We start from the raw sequence: 20,226 nt of genomic DNA, 5'->3' as shown, positions 1-20,226 counted from the left end.
TACTTTTCCTCTCACCCAGGCTTCTTTTGTTATCCACCCTTCTCATATACCTCTCTCAAACTCTGTATGAAAACGCAGTTGGTGGAATAAAGCAGTCTTCTGCATGACCTCCTGCAATGCAATAGCACTGAGATGCTATTTTCAGAGATGCTATTTTCACGTGGAGGCCAAGAGGCACTGGGCACAAACTGGAGCACAGCAGGTTGGCTCTGCCCATCAGACAGCACTTCTGTAAACAGGAACATGGCAGATAGGTGATACCTGGAAGCTGCTAAAACCTGGGGACAGAAGCTGGCCCTCAGCCATGAAAGCCCATCTCCATCAGCTCACAGTCCAAACCCACAAGATGAATGCCGATCTGGCCCAGGGGCTGTGCAGTGCAAATGATGTTGTAGGAGCTGACAGAAGCGTGGCCCAAAAGCAGCAGCCATGAGTCACATGGAGCACCTTAGGAGCCCCAGGAAGATTTTCTGTACTGGTTTAGGGCTTGAGGCCTCACTTCCCCAGCGTAATATCCCAGCAGACTTGCTGAGTGCTGTTTACTCCAATAGGAACAACTCACATTCTTCAGTGATTTGCAGAGCTGGGCCATGTGTTAGTTTCCTGAAAGATTCACATACTTGGCAGGGGAGGTTTAGAAGTAATTTCTTTTTTATTGCATCTTTTTTGCTTATCCCTTACTCTACTAATAAGTGAGTTCATTCCACAAGCTTGATGTCACTTAAGGGAAAAGGAACGAAGGTAGGAAATGAAAACACAATGGAAAGCAGAGCCATAGGCATAAGCATTACTGGCTGCCTCATTTCTTGGCCAGTTTTCCAAATGCCAGGCTCCTTTGGGATTATCTGAAACAAGCAGACATCTTTCAATTATACAGCTCTTGAGCAGCTAAAAGATCTCATTCACCTGAGGTCACAGTAAGCAAAAGTGAAGATATTATTTAATAACAAATAATAGGTCCTTTTAGGAGACACAAATGCTCTATTTCTGTGTTTAGTAAGTAGGGATGTTGGCATTGGCTCTTGGCTCCAGCAGCATTCTGGTACTTCTAACTTCAAATCCACAGCAAGGTCTTCATTACTGAGAAAAATAATTAAGCTTTTGGACATTGATTCAACAGTACATTCAAGTATATGCCTCCATTTAAGCCTGTATTGGCAATAAGCTATCCTGAAATTAATAAGAGGTGAAAGCTTAATTACGTTCCCGAATTCAGGGGGCTCTGGCGTGGAGAACTCCAGTGTTAAATGTCAGCACGAAGGCAGATTCCTACGGCTGGCTACAGATCTCTTGGATTTATAATCACTTTATATCCTGGAAACGCTGACAGCTTTAAATATAGCACCGTGGCTGTGATAAATTGTTGGCATTTTTTTCTGGTTAGCCTTTTGTAACTAAATTTAAGGTATCCATTTCAGCATGATCCAATTATGGAAGCATAATCGGAACGGCTCCCCATGCAAGAGGCTACATCTATTTTTGTCCAGGAAGCTTAAGTCTGCATTTTTGAGCTTGTGATTTATGTCAGGCTTTAAATTAATAATAAGGCATCTCTCCACAGGCAAATATTTGTATTGCAAGATTCGTTCAGCACAGAACCCAGCAGTCAGCCAAGGCTTTCTGAATAACAAAGATTCAGTTACAATGACAGCATAGACAATATTTCAAACATCATCTGCTCTCGAGCAATCGCTGTCAACTCTGAGAGTCTGAAATTAATAGCACACCAGCATAAGCTGTTGAACCCCAAAAGATGAATGCCTCGGACCAGAAAGGCCAGCTATCACCTTCACTGGCATTGCTGATGGGCATCTTTCCACACGTTTCCAGGGACAAAATGCAGGAGTCCTGCCTCTGGGGGCTCAAGCAGGCAGCTGAGCATGCACAAACATGACCACACATACAGACCCAAGGGAGGTGCAGAGCTGAAAGGCAGAGAGATAAATCCTCACCATGCTGTGTCTTACAAGGAGCACGAGCCTGGACACACAGCAGGGACAGGATCAAGCCCCACATCTCCACTGATTTATAGCGTGCGCTCTCTTGTGCATCAATCAATGGAAAATACACTTATTTGCTATGTGCTTTGAGATCTGCCGATGGCAGAAGCAATGCCAGTCAGACACTGTTGTCACAACCCAAATCCCAGAGAGCTTCTACAGTTAGTCATATTCAGAGCAGCACGTCCCGTAAATAAGGATTTGTCTGTTTATGTATCTGGGACCATGGCAACCTTGAGCTTATGTGTGGAAATGCACCTTCAGCTTTCTTCTTCTCAAGTCAGTAATACTTCCAAACAAGCAGCACCAAACAGGAAGCATCCCAAGAAAGCTTGGGGGGTTACATCTTAAGCTAAGAGCAAAACTAGATGCCAGGTGACCCACACTGAAGGATAAAACCAACTGAGCACCAAATTTTCCAGGGAAATCACGACCAAAAAAGTCACATTTCACATAGGGTTATCTCAGAGGGTCAAGTCCAAATAATTTTGCAACTGGTAAGTAACTCAATGCCACAAGGACCAGACAACTTCTTTCCCTGAGCTGCTCAGTAAGTCTGGTTGGGGAAGAGGAGCTTTGGAGGAACATGGGTCTTTGGAGAAAAATGTGTGGTCACCTTACACGACATCTGAGCAGATGGCAAAGCTGCTCAAGACAGGGACAGAGGTCAGAAGATTAAAAGGCACAACTTTCACTGAATGACCTGCCTGATTAAATGAGCCCCACACAAGAGAAACAGCTCCCACGTGCTTGTCCCATTGTGCCAAGGTTTGCCAGCCACCCACGTTACTCAAGGCTGGCCTGAGACGGAGAGCAGAAGTGCACCTTGCCAAACAACACCCCTTAGCAGGCTCTGTTGCAAGAAGACAAGGAGAAATGGTTTCAAACTATAAGAGGCAAGATTTAGACTGGGTATAAGAAAAAGGTTTTATATGATAAGGGTAATGAAGCACTGGCACTGATTGCCCAGAGAGGTGGTGGATGCCCCATCCCTGGAGACACCCAGTGTCAGGCTGGATGGGGCCTGATACAGGATACAGGAGCACCTGATGGAGCTGTAGGTGTCCCTGTTCATCACAGGGGCATTGGACCAGATGGCCTTTGAGGGTCCCTTCTAACACAAAGGATTCTGTGATTCTACGACTCAGTGAAGAAGTGTGCTTGTAGCCATGTGCTGTGCACTTTAGGATCTGTGCAGAGTCAGCAGTGTCTGGGTAGAAGCCCACCAGAAGCCATGAGGGAAAGAGGCGTTCCCAAATAAAGGAGTTGGGAGATACAGGAAGGAGTTGTGCTATGAGCACAACAGGCCCAAGTCAACGTTCACCTCAAGTCCACCCAGTCACAAGGTAAAGCATTTCAAGCAAGCATGTGGAAATGCCAAAAACACAGCAACTGGAACAACGCTCCGTCCAGCAGCTTTGACCACAACTACAACAAAGTTCTGCTCATATCTCGTTAAAACAGACCTCCACATCTCATAGACTGTTGGCAATACTGAAAGACCATTGAGTTGTTTGACAGGGAAGCAGAGAAGACACTGGATACAGGCCATGCTGTGTTTGCAGTTGTGGTGAGGAACATAATTTGGCTGGCAGTGTGCTGGGGGTGATTGCTAGTCCACAGTCTGAAATGTGCCTGCTTTATACTTGTGGATAAACAGCCCTGTCCCTTTGTGTGCTGGTGCAGGTGTGTGCAACCAGATATAGTGTGCAAATCAGCTGCTTCTTTTTCAGTAACTCTCACCTGCGTTCATACAGCCCTCCACAACAACGTGTTTCTGATCCTCACCACCTTGGTGCCCAGGAGACCTCCACAGAATCACAGTGTGACTTGAGTTGGAAAGGACCTTAAAGCTCATCCAGTCCCAATCCCTGCTGTGGGCACAGATGCCTCTCACAGACCAGGCTGCCCTGATGTTCTATGCGTTAGATAAGTCTCCAAACCCAATTCTTGCAGGGATCAGTCAGGAGAACCATGGCCAAACCAGCACTGGCAGGTGGGGCTGGAAGCCATGCAGCACCACTGAGGCTCGAACTGGGATGCTGCAGCACCCTCTGCACTGCTGCATCAGACTGCACACCTTGAAATCATCAGGCCTGGAGAAAAAGAAGGCCAAAACATATCACACCTCGGCAACAGCTCTGTCACTGAGATAGCAGGATTAACAATGCCACCTGATCTGAGAGCTGCATTGCAAAGGCCAGTGTAGAATGGCAAGATACAACAGAAGTATGGCGAGGTATAACATGGCCAGACAGAAACAACTGGCAGGAGAAAATATCCTGATGATGTTCAGGGCAGAGTTTGGATCTTACGTGCTAAATACAGCAGAAGGCCAAGCAAGTTACACTAAAGAGAAACCACCTGGATGCCAGACATGCTGATTTAACTTCCATGCTTCCATTCCACATAGGGCTCCATTTCATTGATACCAGCCCCAGCTTCCCATCAATGGCAGACATTCTTATGAATAACAAAGGCAACAATGCTTTTAATTACATCTGGAAGTTCATCTCCACTGTCATAGAATCACAGAACCATAGAATATCTCAAGTTGGAAGGGACCCATATGGATCATCAAGTCAAGCTCCTGGCTCCACACAGCACCACCTAACAATCATGGAAGAATTTATCTGCTTTATTTCTGGTTCTCCTTCCTCATTTTTCTTCTGGAACCACCAGTGCCCTTTCACCCTCAAGCTGCACAGGGCCACATCTCTGGTGGTGACTTGGGGTCCCAGTGTAAGCTGTTGCTAAAAGGAGCTGCAAGTTATTACCTCTCAGCCCAAGCATTGCAGGGAAGAAGATGGCAGAATGACTCTCAGGTATTCCCAATTTGCCCTATCAGTTGGATAAAAAACTCATTCCACATTCCTTACTGCTTATCAGAATTATTAATGCAGGAGAGCCCACGGATATTGCAACACCGTTTCAGCCTGTTGGAGACAGCCCTCCATCTGCTCACCCCGTAACACTACGGTTATCCTCTGTTTTTCACACTGCCTTCCTTCCTGCTGCACTTCACATCTCCTACCTCCTCCACTATGCTCATTTCTCACCCTGCCTGCTGACAAACCCAGACCCAGGACGGTTCATACCAAGGTCAAAACCAGCTGACAGACTTGAAAAGATGGGCAGGCATTTGCTGCAAGACAGCCTGATGCTAGTGGGGACAGATGACAACAGCGATTTGATTTTTTCACATCAGAGACCAAAAGATAGCTTCTTTCCTAAGTATTCCTAATTGAGGGTAATGCTGATGATGTCTCCCCTCTCCTGCTTGTTAGCTCAGAGATTCAGAGGGTTCAGTGGCAGCAATTAGAGACCAGTTCATTCGGTGGCGTTACCCTTACTTCTTTGTGAAAAGTCATGTTAAGCAGCTAAGTGTGATGCTCTCCTTCAGGATGAATGGAGGGCTTTTCACCTCTACTCAGAGGCAGAATGCATCAGGGCTTAAAGAATATACCCAGACAAGCTACAAACTTTGCAAAGCTGATATTAAAAACTAAAGACAGAGATACCTCAAGGCACCAAAGAGCCCACAGCTCCCTCACCCTGGAACACAGGCAGCACTGGTGCAGAGTCCTGCTCTGATTCACAAGAAGTTCATTTATTCCCTCCTCATCACCAGGCTCTGCAACTATTTGCCCTTGGTCTGTCCAGCTCCAGGCATGCAGCCTTTGCTTTATCTTCTTACAGATCTGTCTGCGCAAGGGCTGAAATGAGCCATGGCAGCAGGGACAACTGCTGCAAAAGTCCCTTGGCTCGACTCAGAAACCCAAGTCTTCAGGAAGCATTTGCACAGCTCTGGTGGCTTTTTCTTTTCCCATCCACACAGGGGATGCTATCCCCTGCATTCTTTCTCACCAGCGTTCCCATCCTTCCAGCATTAATGGGGAAAATGCCACAGATATCAAGATGCTTTCCCCGTTAGCCAGCAGTGCCAGGATGTGCAGCATCTCCATGGGAAGCACCATCCCTTCCAGGAGCCACCCAACCACCCCTGTGTGCTTTGAGTTCCCTCCAGGACCAAAGATGGAAGGAACAGTAGATGCAAGCTGGGATCCAGCTGGGCTATCTGACATAAATATAGTGAACATAGCCACCGGTAGTGGTATTCAAAGAAGAAAAAACCCCACAGAATCACTCTATTCCGAGATTCCTGTTGTTAACTAATTGCAGCATCGAGATTAGGATGACAGCTCATTTTGGAATAACGTCTGTCCCCAAGGGCCTTTCAAACTATGCTGTGCTGTATAGTAGCAACTGCAGTGCTTCAGCAAATGTAACTTTGACAAAAGCCCTGCTTTGCTAGCTTCTGGACAGGAGGGGGGAAAAATAGCAGAAACAGCAATCAGTGCAGAGTTTATTTTAATAAACACTTGCAAGTTAAATAATCCCAGCTCTGATTAGCAATGGAGATTAAAAAATGTAAATATTTACCAGAACATCTTCAATATCCTCTTGGAGTCAGAAGGCCAATTTCTGCATGCAGCTTGTCAGTGCTGCTTGCTGGTGTAAACTCTGGGCTTTCAGCACTCACAGACTGCTTCAAAATTAGGCAAGGAGCTTAAGTATAATTATGCTCATTACAAAGCCAAAGCATTAAGAATTTATTTGTTTTCTTTTCCAAGCCTTAGGTTTCCATACTTTCTTCCCTCCCAATTAGCTGCTGCTTTTGATTCTCCTTCACTTCAGCAACCTTTCATTGCAGCCCAGTGTGTTTACTCACCAACTTGCCACTCATGTCCCCTCCAGCTCCAGGAGGGCAGCAGAGGTGAAGAGGGGCCCTTGGTATCCACCTCATAGACACGACACATCCTCACCACCTGACTCGACCGAGATCTTCAGGTCTTGCCAGCTGTCCTCTAGCACACAGCATGGCCAGCTCTGCAGGGAGGAAACATCTGCCCCAAAGTCCAAAGCTGTTTTCCCCTAAGATGTGCTCTGAGCTACTTGCTGCTGGGATGGGGGCTTTTCTAGGCCCCAGAGCCAGTCAGAGCACACAGCACACCTCAAGTAACACCACCTCTTTTAATTGCTTCAGAAAGCAGGGAAGTTTCTTTTAGGTACTGGAAGGCCTCTGTGAGGCCTCCCCAGAGCCTCCTCCTGTGCAGGCTAAAGAAGCCCAGCTCCCTCAGCCTGTTTCCATAGGAGAGGTGCTCCAACCCTCTGACCATCCTCATGGCCTCCCCTGGACCTGCTCTAACAGCTCCATGTCCTTCCTGAGGGTCTCACAAGAGTGGGTCAGGAGGGGCAACCATCTCCCTGACCTGCTGGTCACACTGCTTTGGGGCAGCCCAGGGTATGGTAAGCTTACTGGGCTGCAGGCGCACACTGCTGGCTCATGTCAACCTTTTCACCCATCAAGGTTCACAAGCCCTTCTCCACAAGGCTGCTCTCAGTACACTGTGAGCTATAGAATCATAGAGCCCAGTATGCACAACTGCATGGCAATTCCCAAGTGTAAGAAAGCTCCGAGCTTCAAGGCACCAACAGTCAGGCCTCCCTCAAACATACCTTGTGTTTATGCAGAGGTTAATCCACTCGCTGACATGCTCTTTACTAAGCAGTGAGTTGTTTGGCAGGCTGTGAGCTGTGGTGCTGGGTGAGAAGCAGCTTACCGGGCCATCACAGTGCCCCACCAGGAAACAGGCAGGTAGAGCTTGGCAGAGCTTGGATTCTACCCCAAATCCAAACAAGACAGTCAGCACAACTGCCTCCTTCTTCTCATGCCTCCAATGGAGGGGAAATCCTTGCTTTATGGGGCATGGGGCAGCAGTGACATACAATGGTGCTCAGCGAGACATGGGTCTTCAGCTGCATTTTGGCATCTCTTGCCATGCCTTTGCTCATACAAATTAGCAACACTGGGAGTTATACAGGATTCAGATAGAATTAAAGCCATTCTTAACAAGCCTGTAAAAGCCACTAGGTTGCTATGACTTAGGAGGCAAAAACTATCTCACTTGCAAGTTACAGTACTATACATCTTGCTCTAGAAGTTCCCACCAACTCCTTGAGCAATACCTCCGAAGACCAACGCTGGAGGAGTTTAAAGGAAAGAGGACAGATAAAACCCTCTTGCTGGCTCTCTTAATGCATCCAAAAAGGTCCTGCAAGGCTTCTTTAAAAGCAAAATATCTGTTTCAAATTGAGATTAGCTCATTTCAATGCAAGCAAAATATTCAGTGCTCTCGAAGGAGGGCACACACTAAAAGTTGACGCTGTCACTACTAAAGTGGTGTTTTTACTGTCAAATCTTGACCTGAGAAACAGGAATCTGAGCCAAGTGGGATTTTGGACCTGCTCTATTGTTGGACCACTTTCCAATTAAAGTTTTAGGCTGTTTCACAGCAAGCCAACCATTTGATTTGGCAGACATGCTAGGGACAGACCTGGCTTTTAAGTAGTGTTGAGCCATTAAAAAGAAAATACACAGCTCCACAATACAACAAAACCAGCTGTTGTTGAACAGCAGTCAAGAGGGACAATGAGTCTTCTCATGTTAGGAAGAATTAGCACAGCTTTCCTTCCCACTGAGCCAATATAAGGAAGGGAAAGGCTCAATACAGGGCTGGCAACGCCGACACTCAGTGTAAACAGAGGTGAGCTGGAAACTCGTCTCTGGGCTGAGCTCTCAAACAATGGGGCCCAAAGGGAAGTGGAAAAGCAAATATTAATGCTTTGCCATTCACATGGCCTCAGAGAAAACAGAACAATTCCTCCATTTGGACAACACCTTGATGTCTTCCTCCTCCCCGTTTACTCTGAAATGTCATCTTAGGACTCATGATTTCTTCAGATTAAGCAAGAAATTGTTGAAGGCTGCCTGCCACTCAGTGAGCATTGCTGCCTGTTTTTCCTATGCCAGAGGGAAGGAGCGCATATTTATAATGTATTCCCCCAACCCAAAGTCATGCTTGTCCCATGAAGCAAAAAGAAGAAGCAAATGAGGATCCCTTTGCCCTCGCCCAGAGAGAAGGGCATACACCAAGACTCCAAGAGACTCATGCAGAGAAAAGTGCCTCTCCTTGTCTTGACCAAAAACACTCAGATGGATTTGTCATCAAGGCAGGAGAAAGCAGTTGCAATGGAAGTAAAACCAGGCTCCTCCAGCCCCTCTCCGTCTAAGGACAGTCATTAGGTTGGTTTGGTTTTTTTTTTCCTGTTATTGCAGAATTGTGTAAAATGCACTGAGGTACAGCTGGGCTCTTATCCTGGAGTAGTTGTTCCAGAGGTGAACAAGACCAAGCGGGAGAGGATCAGAGAGCCCTTATGCTTGGCCATTTGATAGAAGAGGTTGTCATGGAAACAGCTGCATAATTAAAGCCTCCTTCCCCACTCTCATGTGTTCTGTAGATGGGCTGCATCATGTGGGATTTTTCTGTTGTTGTTGCACTTAATAAGCAAGCCCTCAGCTTCCTCTTGAAATCAGGCTGTTTCAGCAATATGCCCATCTCAGAAAAGATAGGGCACTGTTCATTGCTTACTGTCTTCAAACAGGAGCATTCACACATTGCTGGTCAGCAGTCACGGCTGTCCTCTGGTCTGTCTGCTACAGAGCAGCACCGAGGATGGCTGCCTGTCAAACGGGCTGCAATAATTTTTAACCTAGTAAAAGCAGAGGAATATACTGAAAAGTCTCAGCAGCAGAGTTTCCTCTGCGTAGCAGCCAATAAATCATGCTGCGCTCTAATGCAGCAGGTTCATTAAATTTTACCACTTTGATGTTATCTCGCTGGTTGAGATGCAGGGAAGTCTGGGAAAACACATGATACTTTGAGGGGAAAACATTTGTTTTGTTCATTAGTATGCATTGAAGCCTGGCTGCCTGGGAGCTAGTCATCACACCGTAAATAAAGCAGCTCTGATTTCAGGTGAAAAGCAAGAGCAATACCCATCGGAGCAGGTGGGGTTAGCCATAGGCCATCCCCAAGCTCAGGTTTTTGCAGAGGCCTCCAGCAACAACCCCCCATTGCTGACCATGGGTAGACAATCCTCCTATGAGCTTCCTAAAGAAGTGAGCTGCTTTGGTCCTGCTGTAATGGGAGTAACCCCTGCGACAGCAACAGGAAAGGGCAGAGCAGTGTGAAGCAGCAAATGTGCGTGGCTGGATCAGATGCAAGAAGTTATACCTATGATAAAATGGAAGAAATACTGCAAATAGAGCAAAAGGGAAACTCTTTCAACGGAGAAAGCAGGTAATTTTTAGCTGACGAGCAGAAAGGAGCTCTCTTGTTCCGCTTGAGCAGGCAGGCAGTACAGAGATGTTTTTTGCAAGAAGTATGAAAAGGCCAAAGAGAGAGACACCGTTAAGGCACCAGCATCAAAGCTGGCAGGGAGAATAGGAGTGATGGGTCACTCTAACTGCACATCCAGCAGAGCAATTCCAGCCTGGAGTACAGGAAAGGACAGATGCTGAAAAACTCCTGAGCTCAGTAGCAAGCTAGATAGATTTGTGGTGAACAGACTCGCAGCTATGGTGCACAAGGCTCCAGAACCTACCTGCAACACCAAATTCTTAACAGACTCTGTCACACTGCAGTGGGACATTCTGGCCTAGCCCAGCCTGACCTGACCCTACACAGCAAGTGTTCCCCATGCTACTTGCTACCAACAAGACCCTGCAGTGATGGAGAGCAACATCCCAGAGACAGAACTGCACTCTGAGCACGGTGAGGACACACAGTCCTCTGAGAGGCTGGTAGTGAGCTGTGGAGGTTCACAGGTGATGTCTTCCCCACTGAACATTGTACTCAGCTTTAATGCATCTCCTGTGTTTCCAGGAAACATGAAGATATGCTGGGATGTACTTGTTTTGTGATTGATCACTGCAAAATGCTTCATAGTGCAAAATGCTCATTATTAATGAGAAAAAAGGCAGGCGAATTGTAGCTTTCCCCTCTTTACATAACAATTCATTTTACAGCCCATTTTACAGCAGGAGGTGCAACTACCATCAGGCTTACATAATCCCACTCCTAGAAAACAGAAGTATAAAGAATGTTATGAGATTGCACCATCAAGCGTTCAGATATTAAACTGTGCTGGGACAAAGCACGGCCCAAGCAGCCTTGTGCTGGGAGCCCAGTACTCTGTGGGAGCTCTGAGGAGTGGCAGAAATGTGGTGGCAAAGATTCATCAGGGAAAGAAAGAGTGACAGAGAAATAGGCTTTGTGGAAACTCATTTCATCCAGACTCATCCAATTGTGAGGCTTCATCTCTGATGTGATTTATATTGACATGGAACTCACTCCAGCAATAAAATAGGGTTTTTTGCCTTTTTTTTCCTTCTTTTAATTGTTAAAGAGGGCTCAGGCTTGGAAGATTTCTAATTAACAGACAGCAGCAAATGGAGGTTTCACTTCTCAGCCTCATGGGATAAACGTGATGGCTGTAAGAAGGCCACGCTTGCCTATCTGGGAAGTGTTTGGATGTAGACATATAGTCCTTACTCTCTCTAAATGTGGTACACAAGAGGAATATGGCTCATTTAACTGCACTGCACTCTTCCTCATCTGCTCTGCAGGAAGACTGTCCTAGAGACTCTCCCTCCTCACAGCCACCAGCTTTTCCAAAGCTCAGATCAATTAAAAGCATCAGAGACCCCCCAGCTCTCCATCAGCCAAATGAGCCAGAAGCTGCCCAAGGGTTAAAGTCGTGAGCAGGGAGAAAAAGACGGAGAAGAGAATGACTTGGGAAACCCACCTTCAAAGGACACAGCACAACAAATAAATGAGTGCTAGATCTCAGCTTCCTTCCACATATAGCAAGAAATAAGACAGAGGGGTCTTTGAAATATATGTACATAAATATATACAGACTATCAGTAGATGACCTGATTTTGGCAACTGGGCATGTACACCCTGATGCCCTGTTGAATCTTCTTAAGCTACATGAGAATGGTGCGCTTACAGACCCTGAGCTCCTGACCTATAGCTATGAAAGGCTCCATTCCAACACCCAGCTGCTGAACACAGCAAGAAGTTAAGGTCAGCATGCATATACAATCAACTCCACGCTGGTATAATTGCACTCATATAGCTCAGGGCTCTCCTCCTCACTAGCAATAAGAATTGCAGGACTGGAAGCTTGGGAACCATTGATATATTTGGGGAAAATAATTTAAAAAGCAAACAGAAAAAAGCAGATGAATGAGAAATGAGAACAAAACTGATAGATTTAAATCAAATCCTAAAGGAAAACAGTGAATGGGAACCTGTAATTTTAATCATCTTTTTGACAGTAAGGCTAGAAAGATGTCATATATCTTCCAAGCCAACTTCCATTACCCTCACAGATTGATATACGTCTAAAAATCAAAGAACCTACTGCATTTTCTCTACCCTAGAAGCTGCTTTGCAATTTCAACTTCTGTATCCATACAAAACAATTACTGCAAACCGATGCCTTGCCTTTTCCTTCTCACATGCACTTCAATGCTCTCAGTTACTCCCCTCAAACCCTAAAATCACCACCTCTTCTTCCCCAGAGGCACATTCATTTTACGTTTCGCTTTCCCTGCTGATGGAAGGAGCTGTGAATTGGTGCCAGCAGCACACAAGGGCACAGCCAGGAACGCAGCCTCCAAAACGGCTGGCTGAGCGTGTGCCCTCCTGCAGACACATCCGCATATTTCACAGGTCACTAATGCTCACCAGTGGCAATGAGAGATCGTGCTGGTAGATGGCCCAGCTACAGCTCTGACATGGGACAGAAGCAGCAGGGGGCTCCTGTGCAGTCAGCTGGCAAGGGGAAGCAACCATTATTTCCACAGGGAAGAGCTGCTGGCACCACTTTGGATGGGTGTCTCCAAGGATAGGGCTTCCACCACCTCCCTAGGCAATCTGTGCCAGTGCTTCACCACCCATGTTGTAAAAAACTTCTTCCTCATATCCAGTCTAAATCTCCCCTCTTTTACTCTGAAACCATTTCCCCTTGTCCTATCACCACAGACCCTGCCACAGAGTCTGTCTCTTTGTTTCCTGTAGCTCCCCTTTAGATACTCAAAGGCCGCTCTCAGGTCTCCCCGCAGCCTTCTCTTCTCCATGCTGAACAGCCCCAGCTCTCAGCCTGTCCTCTTCTGGAAAGTGTTCCATCCCTTGGTGCATTTCTATGGCCCTTCCCTGGACATGCTCTAACAGGTCCACACCTCTCCTGCACTGAGGACTCCCCATCTGGACGCAGTACTCCAGGTAAGGTCTCACAGCACAGAGGGGCAGATCTCATCCCTCCCCCTGCTGACCACACTGCTTTTGATGCAGCCCAAAGTATGGTTGGCTTTGGGCTGTGAGGGCACAGTGCCAACTCATGTCCAGCTGCCATCCACCAGCACCCCCAGGTCCTTTTTGTCAGGGTTGTGCTCCATCCTTACATCCCCCATCTTGCACTGATAGTGGGGTTTGCCACGACCCAGGTGCAAGACTTTGCGCTTGGATTTGTTGAACCTAATGAGGTTCCCCTGGACCCACTGCTCAAGACTAAGTCTCTCTGGATGATGATTTTAAGCCACTATGGAATGGAATTTGCCTCATTTTCTGCCACCTTCACAGAACACTATGCCCCAGCTCCCCTCTCTGCTCCCTGCAGTGCAGCTCCTGCCTCTTCCAAAATCCCCCTTGGGGTCACATTAGAAGTGTGGGTGGCCCCAGGCACAGGGGTCCCAAGTTTCTGCAAAGACACAAATGAAAACAGAGCCTTTGGAAACCTTTGTGGCTCTACAGAACTCATCCATGACTGATGACAAGGTGATGCTTTTTAATGCATTTAAAACCAGAGAGCCGTTTGAGACTTGGCTGTGTGGCAGACCTTGGCCAAAAGTTATTCACATGAGCAAGCAGGTTGCAGTAAAAGCATTTTTAAAGATAAATATATTTTAGGGGGTATTTCCCCACAGGCATTCCTGCCATCCCCTGTTATTTCCTGATTGTAGCAGCTGAGTCACAGCTGGGTCTGAGAAAGTTCAGGAGAAAATTACTAACCAGTTTTGGTGTCACTGATGACCTTTACTCAAAAATCACAGCTGAAGTTTTGCACTTGGGAATGAACAGAGAGAATTTGTCAAAGACCTGAAAGCTGGGCTGAGAGTAATGGGAATTAACAGTGAAGGTGCTGAGAGAAAGTTGGAAAAAGGACAGTGTGTTTCCATCTTGTTTAAGAAGGGACAAAAAAAACCCCACTGCTGTTGTGTTTTTCACAGCAACTTGAAACATCTCCTTCCTTTGGCCTAGGATGAAGGAGAAGACAAACTTAGAAAAGCAAAAGGTAAAACCAATGATCCCCAAACACCATCGTTTCCTAAGCAGCAGCCTGGGGTCTTGGAAGAGCTGGGGCTGGGTGATGGTCTGTCAGAGAGGATATTTATTTGCAAGTAGATATTATCACACCACACAGGCATGCTCAGCCTCTGATCCCAGTCTCCCCAGTTTCTGGGGATGGATGCCTATGGCCAAAGCCCCGCTGCGGGTTGGGACTGAGCGACCTTTAAGGTCCTTTCCAACCCAAGTCATGCTGTGATTCTGTAAAGCAGCAGAACGAAACTCATTTTTCTTCCCAGACTAGGCTCAGTGCCAGCCCCACTGCTCGTATAAACAGTGGAGCGTGATGACAGGGTCATTTTTATAGGAGAACAAATCACTGGGCTGCTTCTCTGAGCTTCTTTCCTCCAGTTTAAGCGATGCTAAGGAGGGAGGTCAACCTGCTTCCATTTATCCCCTCGACACAAGCTGGGACATTTCACTCTTTTGACAAGCAAACTCCTAGGGCAGACTTTTAAAGTTGCACGGACACTGTGTTCCTTTCTGAGGAGGAAAATACTTCCAGAGGCTGCAGTGGGCATAGCAGCATATTCTCATGCCCCAGAAGATTCTAAGAAGCACCTTAAAGGAAAAGGCTCCTATGGCAAAGGAGCAGAGGATAAAAGTAGACTGGACAAAAGCCTGCTCAACCCCAGGGCTCCGCATGCTGGCCTGTAGATTGTAACAATATAAGAGTCACAATAGAACTGCAAATCTTGGCACCTCCCACCCCAGCACTGTGGTTGGAGCTCAGTTCCTGCTGCTAGGCACCTACACCTGTGGGAAGGTGTCCCAGTCCTTGCTCACATGTAGAACTCAAGACTGCAACAGGGCAAAGAGAGGATGCTGACAGGATCTTTGTGCAAAAGGCTCATCAGAGAGGGTGACTGTAGCAGCAGAGGGACCAGCACAACAGGAAGATGTTACAAAAGAAAGAAGGGCTCACCAATCTCCAAATGTCTAGGCTCAAAGCAGAAACCCCAGAGAGGAGGGATCTCCAACCAGAGAGCCTCCTCCAGTGGCAGTCAGCCCTTAAATGGGGTCTAAGAGAGGTGCAGCCAGGCTCCACCCCTTCCAACTTCCAGATGAGCAGATGCCACAAGCCAGATCATAGAACCATAGAATGAGAAAATCATAGAATCATTCAGGTTAGAAAAGACCTAGAAGATCATCTAGTCCAAGCAGCAGTCCACTCCCACCATGCCCACTGACCACGTCCCTCAGTGCCACATCTCCATGTCACTTGAACGCCTCCAGGGATGATGACTCTATCACCTCCCTGGGCAGCCTGTTCTCGGGACAGCTGGAAGTGGCTCAGGAGCTCCCATCCTCACAGCAGCAAATCTGGGCTCTCACCTCCCTCCTATGGGCAATTTAGATGTGGCCTTTTGAAAGACTAAGCTTTTGGGTTTGTTTCTTTGCCCTTCATCAGTGGGAAGATGTTGCCTCCTATGCACAGACAGGATGTTTCCAGATAGGAATCAGATGGAGCTAGAAGGAGCAATGCTGGTGGCTCCTCAAGATGCAGCTCCTCGAGGAAGGAGGTGATGGATGCTGGGCCCAGGGGGAGGATTGGAAACTCCAGGAGCTAAAAAACAGCTAGGAGAGCAAGAGTGCTTGGGAGCCATATTACCCATTCCTGCCACCATCCTCCTGTCACCATGGCATGTCTCAATGCCTGCAATATCCACCAAAAAGGCAAGAGCCTTTCCAAATTGTTCTACTAAATGATGGCCCCAGGCACCAATTTCGAGAGAGGTATATCAGGCAACGGGCATACCAGAGCCTTCAGGTGATTGCCTCTGTGTGCATTTGCCGTGGCCATACAGGCAGGGATTTCTCCCACTGCCAGGCAAGGCAGTGCAATGCTGTGCAAAATAGCTTTTGTCACCCATGTAAAACTTGATTAGAAAAGAGCAGTCTATTTATCTTTGCCGGGCGCTATTAGCGGCAGTTTTCTGTCCTCGTGGTGTGAACCAGGAAAATAAGCAGTGACCGGGAGTTGCGGTGCCAGCCGTGCCCTCTCTGCAAGGCAGAGGCGAGCCGGGGCGAGCTGTCACCGTGCGGGGACAGCAGGAACCGACCCGAGCCGGCAGCGTGCCCATATAGCAGGCAAACGCTTCCCCCTAGCGATGCAAGAGCACAAGAGCAAGAGCCGAGCTAAGGTGGAACTGACTGCAAGCGCAGGCTTGGTGAGTTCTCAGCGCTGTTTAGGGCATGGATTTTTGTTGTTGGTGGTGTTTCTTTGCATGGCCCTAAGTCGTCACGAGTCAGGCAAAGGGGTCACTGAAATGCAAATATCTCTTCTGCTTCCCACGTCATGATGCTGTGATCGGATTCCTTTTCAAACTGAGAAGGATCTGTAGGGGATATGGTTGGGTGGTTAATTTATCCCTCTTCTCGGAAGTCTGGGCTGGATAAACTCTGCAGTTGGCTCCAAGAAGCAGTCTCCTGGCTGCACCATGCTAAGAGAAACGGAGAATATTAAAGCTCATTGCTCTGCCTTTCCTGCAGCCCACCCTGCCTGCTCATCATGCATGAGACGATGCACGATGAGCAGGCATCTATCTCCACTCATGAGGTGGAGATAGATGGGGATGTGACAGCTTTGTACCAGCACAAATGTGTAAATGCCACAGGCAAAACGCAGCTTGGGTTGGGTGGGAGATGGAAGTCACTGCTGGCACGAAAATGCTGTCAGCTGGGTGAAGGAGGAGCTGACAAAGCCTAACACAATAGTTTTTGCAGTTGCTTGCTCCTAACTTACATCCCTTCACCTCCATAGCAAGTTCTCTGCTCTTTCCTGCTCTCATCCTTGCTGATTTACACTCTGCCCCATGTCAGAGAAGCTCACAGGCAGAAGGCTGCCACTTGCCCAGCAGCAACCAAGCACCCTGCTGGTCAGCCTGCATTGCTTGGCTTTTCTACTCTGTGCACCAGCTTTCTGTTCTTACAGATTGAACGCCTGAATACAAATGTCTGGGAATCAAGTTGCACGCTAAATAGGTGCAGCATGGAAATGCGTCATTTCTGAATGTGTGCTCAGGTTAGACTCAAAATCTGATGTCTGATGGTAAAGGACAGGGACCAGGATGGAAACGGAGGGAACAGACAGTGCATTGCCAAGTGATGGCCCCAAATGATGCCAGGTCCCCTGGGTCCCCTAAACCCAAATGTGAGGTTTGTCTCTGGGCCATAACCAGGTGGCACAAGAAAACAGCCTGTGGCAGTCCATGAGTAGAGCTGAACCTTACGTGGATGGTTAATTCAGGTCACTTTTATTTTCCAGGCAGGTTAGGGCTTTGGGTTTGTGAAAAGTTTGTGCCGTTTGCAGGTATCCCGCTCAATCAAAGGAGAATTCCAATCCCAAAGGAGACTTCATGCAGGGGAAGCAATGATTTTAAAGTCCTTCCCTTGCCAATAACCACAGGGGGGCTTGACCCAAGGATGTGGCCCAGGGGCTGTCATCCTTCTTAGGAAACAACACAGTACAGTGGGAAGATAAATCCTAAATGATGCAGTCAAAGGAGTTTCCTCGGGAGTAGGTAATCCACCATATCTCCTCTGACTGCAGGTCTCCTCCCTATCACTTGCATGGATGTAGGAGCTGCTCCAGTCATGCATGTTCTGCAAAGGCAGCACGCCTGCTGTAAGCTTTACTCTGTGCCAGGAAAACTGGAGGGTTTTCACAGAAGCACGAGAGAGCTGTGGCAGGGACCAGAATGATGACGTGCTGGTTGTCCAGGCTGCTGTAAGAAATACCCAGCTCTTCACCCACTTCTCCAACCACCTAGAAGAACTCCGTTTAGTGACTATAAAAGGCCATAAGAGGGCAGCTTTTAGCTCAGATTCTTTCCCCAGCCCAGCTTACAGATGTGCTGCTCAGGACGAGGATGCCCACAGCGCAAGCCCTGTTTTCTTCCCACCGCCAGCCTTGGAAAGGTAATACATGGCTCCAGCTCCAGCTCCACACTTCGTTACACTATGTAGACCACACTGAACTGAATTATGGCTTTGTTGCATCAAATTGCCTCTTGTATTAGCAGGCAGGTGTTGTCCACAGCAATGTGAAATTGTATCGGCAACATATCGATGTCCATTCACTGCTGTGCCTAGAAGATGCTAAACAGAACAATGGTTCCTCAGCCTCCAGAGGCTTTGGCACATCTTTCTGTGACAGAGGCAACATTCCATGACACGATTCCATCTCTCCCTCTTGGAGTAAAAGAGACAGTGGAAGGAGAGTGCCTTCTCCCAGAGATCAGACTCAATTGCACAAGGTGCAACCAGGAGGCCTCTACCCTTGCCCCTCAAACATGGAGAAGGCTGAGGTGCTTAATGAGTTCTTTTCCTTGTTCTTCACAATCACTCAGGATTCGCATACCTCTGGTGTCCCTGAACTTCTAGGTGGAGGTGAGGGGAACAAAATCCCTCCCAGTCTAAGAGCGGAGCAAGTCCGAGACCACCTCATGAGGCTGAATGTGTAGAAGTCCATAGGGCCAGATGAGATCCATCTCAGTCCTGAAGAAACTGTCTGATGTGGTTGCCAAGCTGCTCTCCATCACATCTGAAAAACTGTGGCTGTCAGACAAAGTTCTCAGTGACTGGAAAAATGGAAACACCATATTCAAGAAGGGGAGAGAGGAAGTCTCAGGGAACTGCAGGCTGGTGAGCCTCACATCTGTGCTTGGGAAAATCACAGAGTGGATCCTCCTGGAAGAGATGATAGGGCGCATGTGAGATGTGGAGGTGATCCGAGATAGCCAGCATAGCCTCATCAAGGGCAGATTGTGCTTTACCAATCTGGTGACCTTCTATAACAGATAGCACTGGTAGACAAAGGAAGGGCAACTAATGTCATTTAGGTTAATGTTAGGAAGAAATATTTTACTCAGAGGGCAGTGAGGTGCTGGAACAGGCTGCCCAGAGAGGATGTGAGTGCCCCATTTCTGGAGGTGTTCAAGGCCAGGTTGGATGGGATCCTGGGCAGCCTGATCTGTGGGGGGCAACACTGCCTGTGGCATGGAGGTTGTAACTTTATGATCTTTAAGGTCCCTTCCATCTTGAGGCATTCTGTGACTCTATGATTCTATAATCTCCTTCATGACCCTGGTGCATTTTATCTTTAAACCAGGCTACAGCTGGCTGAAGTAGCTGTAAAATGTACAACAGTTAAATGCAGGTAAATGAGCTCAGAACAGGATTTTCCCCTCTAATGACTAAGCAGCTCCTTTAAGGGAGAAAAGAAAAAGGGATGGAGAACAGGAGCAAATAAAGCACTTTTATATTTCTGGGAGCTAAGCAGAAATTTGTGGCTGCAAATCACACAAGGAGGCAATGTGAGATGCTGGGACACCACTGGAGAGCACAGGGTGATTCATGAGCCCTAAATCCTCACCAGCGCTGTGGTTTCGCTCTCTCTGCCATGTGTACAGCTAGGTAGGCTCCAAGATTTAGTGCCCTGGAATGGGTGCTGGGAAATTGATAGTTTTTCTAAGCCTCTTGCTTATCACTGTCAGCAAAGCTAATCCACATTTCTTTCTGAGAGAGTTGCAGAAAAATTGTAGGACAACATATGCAGCTCAGGCTCTTCTACCAGGCAGAACTGCACGCTGGACAGGGACAGAGGTTGAAACCCAGTGTTGACTGGGATAGGAGTGAGGGAGGGGAAAAATGTGTTGATCACGTTTCTACAGACAAACATGAACCATCTTATCCATTCTGCCTCTGGCTGCCATCATACATGATCAGACAGCTCCAAAAGAGCCATTCACAACCATTTTTCCTGTCCATGGATCTCACATGAGCCCTTTCCACAGGCTGCAACTCCTCAAGAACTGCTCTAACATGAGTCCAACCCATGTGGCCCATCCTTCAGGAACTGCTCCACCATGGGCCTCTTCTCAGGCTGCAGCTCCAGCCCAGGT

The 20,226-nt window shown here is 47.5% G+C and overlaps 1 long non-coding RNA gene across 1 annotated transcript in view; it reads right to left on the bottom strand.

Annotated features, from left to right (window-relative positions):
• LOC112532783 overlaps positions 1 to 20,226 on the bottom strand; it is a 39,956-nt gene that overhangs the window by 17,674 nt on the left and 2,056 nt on the right. The window contains exon 3 of the long non-coding RNA XR_003076114.3: positions 51 to 19,012. This is a non-coding gene — a long non-coding RNA (uncharacterized LOC112532783). The remainder of the gene's footprint in view (positions 1 to 50; positions 19,013 to 20,226) is intronic.

Source organism: Gallus gallus, chromosome 7 (assembly GCF_016699485.2).
Source record: "Gallus gallus isolate bGalGal1 chromosome 7, bGalGal1.mat.broiler.GRCg7b, whole genome shotgun sequence".
Lineage (NCBI taxonomy): Eukaryota > Metazoa > Chordata > Aves > Galliformes > Phasianidae > Gallus > Gallus gallus.
Note: the sequence above shows the minus strand (reverse complement) of the source record. Positions and strands in the feature narration are given on the sequence as shown.